General features: G+C 47.7%; 1 non-coding gene across 1 annotated transcript; it reads left to right on the plus strand.

Moving 5' to 3' along the window:
- Positions 1-2,341: 2,341 nt before the first annotated feature.
- LOC138381080 (U6 spliceosomal RNA) lies at positions 2,342-2,448 on the plus strand. The gene has a single exon (XR_011233024.1). It is a non-coding gene; the product is annotated as a U6 spliceosomal RNA (small nuclear RNA).
- Positions 2,449-8,355: the final 5,907 nt, after the last annotated feature.

The following is an 8,355-nucleotide window of genomic DNA, read 5'->3' on the forward strand; positions in this document are numbered from 1 at the left end:
ACACACACACACAGAATAGAAACAAAGAAAAAAACTAAAAAACTGTATACTTTACCTCCATTCCCTCCCCCTCCACATTTTTACTTCTTGTCTCAATTTACGTACTTTATGTTGTCTATCTTCTAACAGGTTGCTGTAGCTAATATTATTTTTGATAGATTTGTCTTTTAGGCTTCATACTAGAGTTATGAGTGAATTGTACACCACAATCCAGTATTGTAGTACTGTGGTGTTGTCTTTGTACTTGGTACTTAATTTTGCCAGTGGATTTTATTCTGATCTTCTCAGTATGGCTTGTTTTGGGGTTTTTTTAGACAGAGTCTTGCTCTGTTGCCCAGGCTAGAGTGCCATGGCATCAGCCTAGCTCACAGCAACCTCAAACTCCTGGGCTTAAGCAATCCTGCCTCAGCCTCCCGAGTAGCTGAGACTACAGGCATGTGCCATCATGCCCAGCTAATTTTTTCTATATATATTTTTAGCTTTCCAAATCATTTCTTTCTATTTTTAGTAGAGTCGGGATCTCGCTCTTGCTCAGGCTGGTCTTGAACTCCTGACCTCGAGCAATCCTCCCACCTCGGCCTCCCAGAGTGCTAGGATGACAGGCGTGAGCCACCGCGCATGGCCCTTGTTTTGGTTTTTATTGAGTATGTTTGCTAAGAGATTCTTTGCAATTCACCTACTGAATTTCCTTTTTTTTTTTTTTTTTCTGCTAGATTACTGCCTACTTTTTGGCAGTAGATAACACCTTAAGCCCAGGTTTACCTTGGCTCTAGCAAAAAATGAGAATGCTGCCTACCCCAAATGGGGAAGGTCCCAAAGGGGCTATCCTGACAGGGTAGGAAGTTCATGGCTAGAGGTTGGTACCCAGGGGACCTGTGGAATGTACCCCCTACATCATGGTGCTGTTGAACAGCCACTCTGATTTGGTGTCTCCTTTGGCCAAGTTACAGAACAGTGTTTCCAGGCCTGGGGATGGTAATCCTGCCTCCACCCTTTGTCTCTGGCTGTCCACAGTGATATTTCTCCTTTCAGGCACTTGTGATGCAGGGACAGGTCTCCTGCCAGGAAACCCAAGATGGTGGGGAAGCTGGCTGTCCACTGCAATCTCACTTTTTCCAGTGAAGAAAACCTGAGTAGAGGGAAATTTTCCTGCACTTGGTGCCAACCAGACTAGGGAAAAGGCTATCACAGATATGGAAATCTGGTTCTTTTACTGTCTGCCTGAAGTTTTATTACTTCTCTGTGGCCCTGGGAACTGCCTCATCCTCATATTTGATTTCTGGAATATTGCTGATGATAATCTCAGTGGTGTATATTTGGTTTTTGTATTCTATTGGTGGGGGAGGGAAGAAAGATTGCTTCTACATTGCCATTTTAGAACTGGCAGGAATCTCCAGGCTTTCTGGATACAGCTTTGGTAAGTTATAGTTTTCTATAAATGTTTCTTTTTCTAATAAGTTTTCAAATTTATTGGCATAATATTATTCATGCTATGCTCATCTTATCTTTTATTCCCTTCCATATTTGCAGGTTTCTTCTGTTCTTCATTCCTAATATTGCTTATTTGTGAGTGCTACTATCCTCTTTTAAAATGAATTTTGCCAAAGATTTATCTATTTTATCTGGTCTTGGCTTGTTGATAATCTCTGTTGTATGTTTGTTTTATGTTTCATTCATTTTTGTCTTTATCTTTATTATCTCTTTCCTTATACTTTTTCTGGGCTTATTCTATTAGGTTTTTTCTTTCCTCTTAGAGTGAAGGCTAGCTTTGGAAAGTTGAGTCCTCTGCCTTCCACTTGCATTCCAAATCTCTCACAAGAGCCTCTCATCTGCAGGCTCAGCTGCAGCCCCACGCGGCAGAGGGGTCCAGAAAATGCAGTTCCTGGCTTCTCCTCTGTGATGCAGAGGAGACTTCAGAAGGGACAGGCTCTGACAATACACAATCCCTTAGAGATACCTAAGTGAGTGTGGGGTCTTGGGAAGCCAGGGCAGGTGTCTGGGCGTTTGCCCACCGGGCAGCCAGCCCGTCCTTTGCTCTCCGTTGCTCCCTGCTCCAAGCCTCAGCTCTATGGTTTTTGTGTGTTTGATTTTAGTGGGGGGATCCTTGGCGATTTTCCTTACTTCATTGCATATCCAGCAATGCATTAAAAGCATTTCCCCCACCCCCAAGATCTAGCTGTTTTATAAAGAGGACGCCCTTCAGAGATTCTAATCCAATCACACTGCCAAAAGCAGAAGATCCAGGCCACTTTTTAAAAAAATGATTCCAACTTGGAACACTCCTCTAAAGTCAGTGGAATAATTTTGATTCCCACTGCAGCAGCAGAAAGAAACTGAAGATGTGCTCGCTTGGGCAGCACATTTACTAAAATTGGAACGATACAGAGAAGATTAGCATGGCCAATGGGAAAAAAAAGAAAGAAAAAAACTGAAGAGATAAATGATTCAAACTTGTAACTGTATCACAGAGGCCTTTGAGAATCTGATGAAAGCTAGGGATTCCAGAAAAAATATATATCCTCAAAACATGTTGCATACAATTTCAGGCGGTTCAAAGATCCCTGACGTCCATCTGTGGACCCTGTTCATGGAGAGTAAGAACCTAATCAAAATGAAATAAGAAGTCACATACAAAACCTCAGCGTTTATGTCTCTTTAGACCAAAACCATCAGAATTTTTCTCCCAGTGCTTTTCTAAACACACACAAAAGCATTTCTAATTAAGTGTTCACTGTTCACTCTTGTTAGCATACTGGTTTTAAATTATATTAAAGACATAGTAAAGTTCGTCACATTGCACAAAAAATTTGCAGCGGAATAGGCCCCCTTGTGTAATTAATACCTTCACATCTATCTCATAAACACTGAGCATAGCATAGTTTTACTAACAAATTATTATAAGGGTTTCTATTTGTAGTAACTTTGCTTATGTGAGATTTTCATCACTGTGTCAATACCTTAATCAGGAACAAACTCCCAAACGAAGCAACGTTCTTACAGAGAGAGCACGGTTTTATGCCGGGGTCAGTGTTTTCAACTGTTTTCAGGAATGCGCTGGGCAAAAACTGGACTGCCTTGTTTCATGCCTGTTAGATCTGGTTCACTGGGGAAGGAACCGCACAGAAGGAAGACCTGGGCGTCCACTCTGGCCTCTGCGGGGTGCCTTGAACGAGTTAGTTCACAGCTCCATGTTTCTGTTTAATCATCTGTCAAGGAGAAATGACAATATGCACAGAGTGGTCAGGCTAGCACAGTAAGGTTGCAAGAAATATTGGTTCTGCGTGGGCCTTATCCTGGTGCAGTGTAGCAAATGCTTCTCTGCGGGGCCATTTAGAATTATGACTGGCCCATGGTTTGATGGGGGATCCTGTGGCCAAACAAATGAATAGTTAATTTAAAGTGAGACAACTAGGGCTTTTTGCTTCAGGTGGAAACTTAATTCCCAGACAATCCATATATTATGTATAGATTCTGCTCTTGGCACTCAGGTCAGGGACCAACACAGGAAGATCACGGAAGGGCAACGGAGCATGAGAGATAGGATCGGGGTGGAGGACCCAGTTTAGAGTTTCCCTCTTCCATTGCAGGGATGAGGAACCTCCAGGGCAGGGGAGTTAAACGCTCAACTTGATTTGCCATCAGGAGGACGCAGCTGTGGCTACCCACGCTCTAAGCCTAGAAAGCAATCTCTCTTGACTGCCAGTACCGGCAGAGTATTTGAGGTTTTTAAGATTAAAGATCACTTGACATGGTATATAGCTACTTTGAAAGACAATTTGCAGTATCTTATAAAGTTAAACGTATACTTACCGTATGACCCAGCAATCCCACTTCTAGGTGTTTACCCAAGAGAAAGGAAACCTCTGTCCACACAAACACCGGTACCTGGTATGTTCCTAGCAGCTTTACCGTAACAGCCCCAAACTGGAAACAACCCAAACGTCCTTCACTGGTGCATGGATTAATAGCTGGGTACATACAGACAACAGAATTCTATGCAGTTATAAAAAGAACTGAGCTCTTAACACATACTACAACACAAACGAGTCTCAAAAACAGCACGCTCAGTGAGAGCATCCCGGCAGAAAAAGCTGCATGACTCCATTTATATGAAACGTGAGACTGTATGACGGAAAGATCTGTGGTGGCCGGTAGCTGGCGGTGGTAGAGGGGAGTGACTACAGGGGGCACAGGGAATATTTTGAGGCATTAGAATTATTCTGTATCGTGACTGTGGTGGTGGTTCTGTGAGAATATACTTTTACCAAAACTCACCGAATTGTACTGAAGATTAAAGAATTTTATCGTGTGTAAATTATACCTCAGTAAAGTTGATTTAAAAAAAAAAATGATGTGGCCAAGTGCGGTGGCTCACACTTCTCATCCTATCACTTTGGGAGGCCGAGGCGGGAGGATCACTTGAGCTCAGGAGTTTGAGACCAGCCTGAGCAAGAGCGAGACCCGAGACCCTGTCTCCAGGAAAAATAGAAAAATTAGCCGGGCATGGTGGTGGTCTGTGCCTGTAGTCCCAGCTACTCAGGAGGCTTGAGGCAGCAGGATTGCTTGAGCCCAGGAGTTTGAGGTTGCTGTGAGCTATGATGATGATGACACTCTGCTCTAGCCCAGGTGACAGAGCAAGACCGTCTTGGGAAAAAAAAAACAAAAAAAAAAAGGTGTGGCAAAGTTATTACGTTTATCTCTCAATAAACCCAAGACTAGAGAAGTTTACTTGAGTCCATTCTTGGACTCACCTTTCAGGCAGGCCGGTGACCCCAGAAGAATCCCAAGGCTTCTGATCGTATGGTAGAAAAGGGTGCTGTGAGGCTTCTAAATCCAGACCTATGGGTGGTGTTTTCCACACCAATAGAATCAGTCTGCGGAATGTCAAACATTCACCCCACAGAGAGTCCGACATTCCTGCACTTCTGAGGCCAAAGGTGTGGGATCAAGGGGAGGGGGTTCAGCTGCCGCAGCAGCTGGAATAAAACAAGTGGCAAAGACCTGGTGTGGCTGAGAGGGTCTTAGGTAGTGCATTTCAAAGGATCTGATACAGCTATAATTGAAAAGGAGTGAGAGCCTCCACTAGAAAATAAAAGTCAAAAGCACTGAGCTGGATAATCCCAAAGGACCTTCTCAGAGAAATCTGAAAGATTTTCTCGATGCTGGTCACTGAAAGTGCAGCTCAGAGAGCTGAGACCAGTTGCCTTTCTGGTGTGCAGGGACCACGTCCCCAGAGAGGCGCAAACAAGATCCTAAAAATCGTATCCCCCGGTGCCCAAGAGTTGGCACCAACTTTATCCCTCTATTCAAATTTCCATGCACTTTAAGAGCTAATGAATACGATGTTTTTAAAGTGTCCTGGTGGAATGGGAAGGAGAGGGGCTGATAATCCCACCAGGCTGGGGGAATTCTCATCTTGTTCATTCAGGAAGGCCCAGCCCCCCTGCCAGCTTATACTCCCCTCTACTCAGAGGGCAGCTGCCGGCTGCAGGCAGAAGGCAAAAGGCAGATTTGTTGGTCTTTAAGGGATTGGAGGATTAAATGGGCCCAGAGAGGCTTCCTTTGCACAGATGGCCGGAAGCCCACCGCATATTAAATTGATGATTGCATTTTGGGCACCTCGTCCCCCTCCCTCCAGAGCCCAGCAGGTTTGCAAGTCTGCAAAGGACGAGAGATTGCGGTCAGAGCGGGAAGCCTCAATCTTTCTTCTATGGTGTATATCTAGATTAATCTGTGGACCAGATTCATCCAAATTAAACATGGCACCCAGCCTGAGCATTGTCAATAGCTGACCTTGAGCACACTACTTCAGGACTTTGGTGTTCTCCGCTGCACAATAGGTACATCACCTGCTCAGCTTATGACATAGTGAGGATCAAAGGAGAGAAAGAAAGCTACAAAGCAAATGCGCGCTTCAGGGAGCTGGGGTGGGGACTCAGGTGTGGCCTGTGGGCTGCTGGAGCCCAGAATGGGGCTGATGGAAAATGACCTTGAGCCATGCAACTCCAGCCCAGACAGGACATGCAGGTTCTGACCAAAGGGGAAAGGAATAAGCTCAATAAAACTCTCCCAAGAAAGAATACAGGAAAGAAAATAGAATGGAAACAGGCATAGCTCAATCCCTCACATCATGGAGGAAAATGTGAGGTCTAGAGAGAGACTATTATAAATGACTAGTCTACCAGTGCTGGGCCCTTGGCTAAGGGTTTCTCGTGCATTACTTCATTTACTCATCACAACCCCAAGCCAGTAGGCGCAATAGGCCACTTCTTGTTACAGGTGAGTAAACTGAGGCTGAGAGGGGTTGAGCAATTTACCTGTGTCACAGCAAGTTTGCAGTGGCACAGGACTGAAGTCCAGGCAATCTGCCCTGCAGATGGTTCTCAGGTTTGGTCCTTTGTTCTCTTTGTCCATGGGGATGCTCCTCCTTAGGTTCTGGTTGTCATCTATATTCCCACAACTCACAAGTCTGTCCCTCGGCTCCCAGGTCTCACTTAAGCTTCAGACCATGGGTCCAACAGCCTTCCTGACCCACTTCCAGCTTAATGTGCCCAAGGTTGAATCTTCATTTACCCTAAACCTGCTCCAACCCACTTCCCAGGGGGGGCCTTCACCTTCCACCCAGATGCAAAACCCTGGCCACTGCCCGAACTCTTCTCACCTCACCCCCCACATCCAAGCACTGAGTCCCAGCCACAGGACCTCCCACGTGACTCTTTTTATTTTTTTGAGACAGAGTCTCGCTCTGTTGCCCGGGCTAGAGTGCCATGGCGTCAGCCTAGCTCACAGCAACCTCAAACTCCTGGGCTCAAGCGATCCTCCTGTCTCAGCCTCCCGAGTAGCTGGGACTACAGGCATGCGCCACCATGCCCGGCTAATTTTTTTCTATATATATTTTTAGCTGTCCAGATAATTGCTTTCTATTTTTAGTAGAGACAGAGTCTGGCTCTTGTTCAGGCTGGTCTCGAACTCCTGAGCTCAAGCAATCCTCCCACCTCGGCCTCCCAGAGTGCTAGGATTACAGGCATGAGCCACCGCACCCGGCCCCACGTGACTCTTGATGTCATAAACTCTCTCCTTCCCACTGTCACTGTTAGCAGTCTAGGCCCCTCTCTAGAACAACTGTAACCCACGTGCTGCACCAGGTGCCACAAGTGCAAGTCTCCAGTCCTGCCTCCTTTCATCCACTCCTACACTGTGGATGGGAGGTACTAGAATGCAAATGTGATGTACCACTCCCCTGCGCGATACCCTGCATTGCTCCCCATTGCTCTCAAGATAAAGGACCCCAGCCTGCACTTGTTCCTCTCCCAGAGAACTGCTGCTCTTCCTCCCCGCTCTCTGCTGCTGCCACTGAACTTTCCATTCCTCCACAAACACCAGCCTCTCTCCAGACACTGGGCCTCCCGGCAGGCTGTTCCCTCACCCAGAACACTGGTCCCCACCTCCTGAGTGTTTGGCCAGCTCCTGCCCACACTTCATTGTCAGCTCGGAAGTCCAAGTCACAGCTAGGATGTCCGTCCTCCTGAGACCCTGTGTGACCCCACAACCTCCATGTCTCAGCCCTCACGATACTTCCCCCTGGCTCGACTTACCAAGAAACCCGAATGTGAGCACGAGTGGAGCAGGGTTTATCTGCTCCTCCCAGCACAGAGCGCTGCGCACAGCAGGGAGTTAGCACGAGTTTGAACCAGAGAGAGCAGAAGAGACTTTTCCAAAGCCACAAAATCTAAGGCAGTGACAAAGCCACGACTGGAATCTGGACCACCCCACCCCACCTTGGAGAGATTTCGCTGCTTCCCTTGCGTCCTACCCTCCTAACCCACCGATTACTTAGCTCCTAACATCAAGAGTCACAGGGTTGACATTTTTAAGACGACACATCTTTCATGGGAAGAAGGAAGGCGCCTAGTACAGCTTGCAAGTACATGAAACCCCCTGCCTTCCTGTCCCCCAAGAAATTCTGCCTCGCTTCCTGCCCAGCGGAGCATTCGAGTCATCTCAGTCTCTTCCCAGGTCCTGACCCCACCCCTGCCCCGTATGCGGGCCTCAGCCAGCCTAGGCAGATTCCCGTCCCCCGCAACGCAGAGGACCCCAACAAATCCCAGCCTCCATCCGGTCACGCGCTCCGCGCAAGCAGGCCCGCCACCCCGCTGCGCGCATTGGACGCCGCCCTCGCCGCGCCCCTCCTTCCCCTCGCGGGGCTCGCCCCGCCTCCCTCCCTCCCTTCCTCCCTTCTCCTCTTCCTTCCTCCCTCCCTCCTTCCCGCTCCCGCCCCCGGGCCCCGCTGTCCCCGCCCCCGCCGGCCCCGCGCCCTCCCGCCGGCCCGGCCCGCCCCCGCGCTCGGTGCTTGCA

This window comes from Eulemur rufifrons, chromosome 2, assembly GCF_041146395.1.
Source record: "Eulemur rufifrons isolate Redbay chromosome 2, OSU_ERuf_1, whole genome shotgun sequence".
Lineage (NCBI taxonomy): Eukaryota > Metazoa > Chordata > Mammalia > Primates > Lemuridae > Eulemur > Eulemur rufifrons.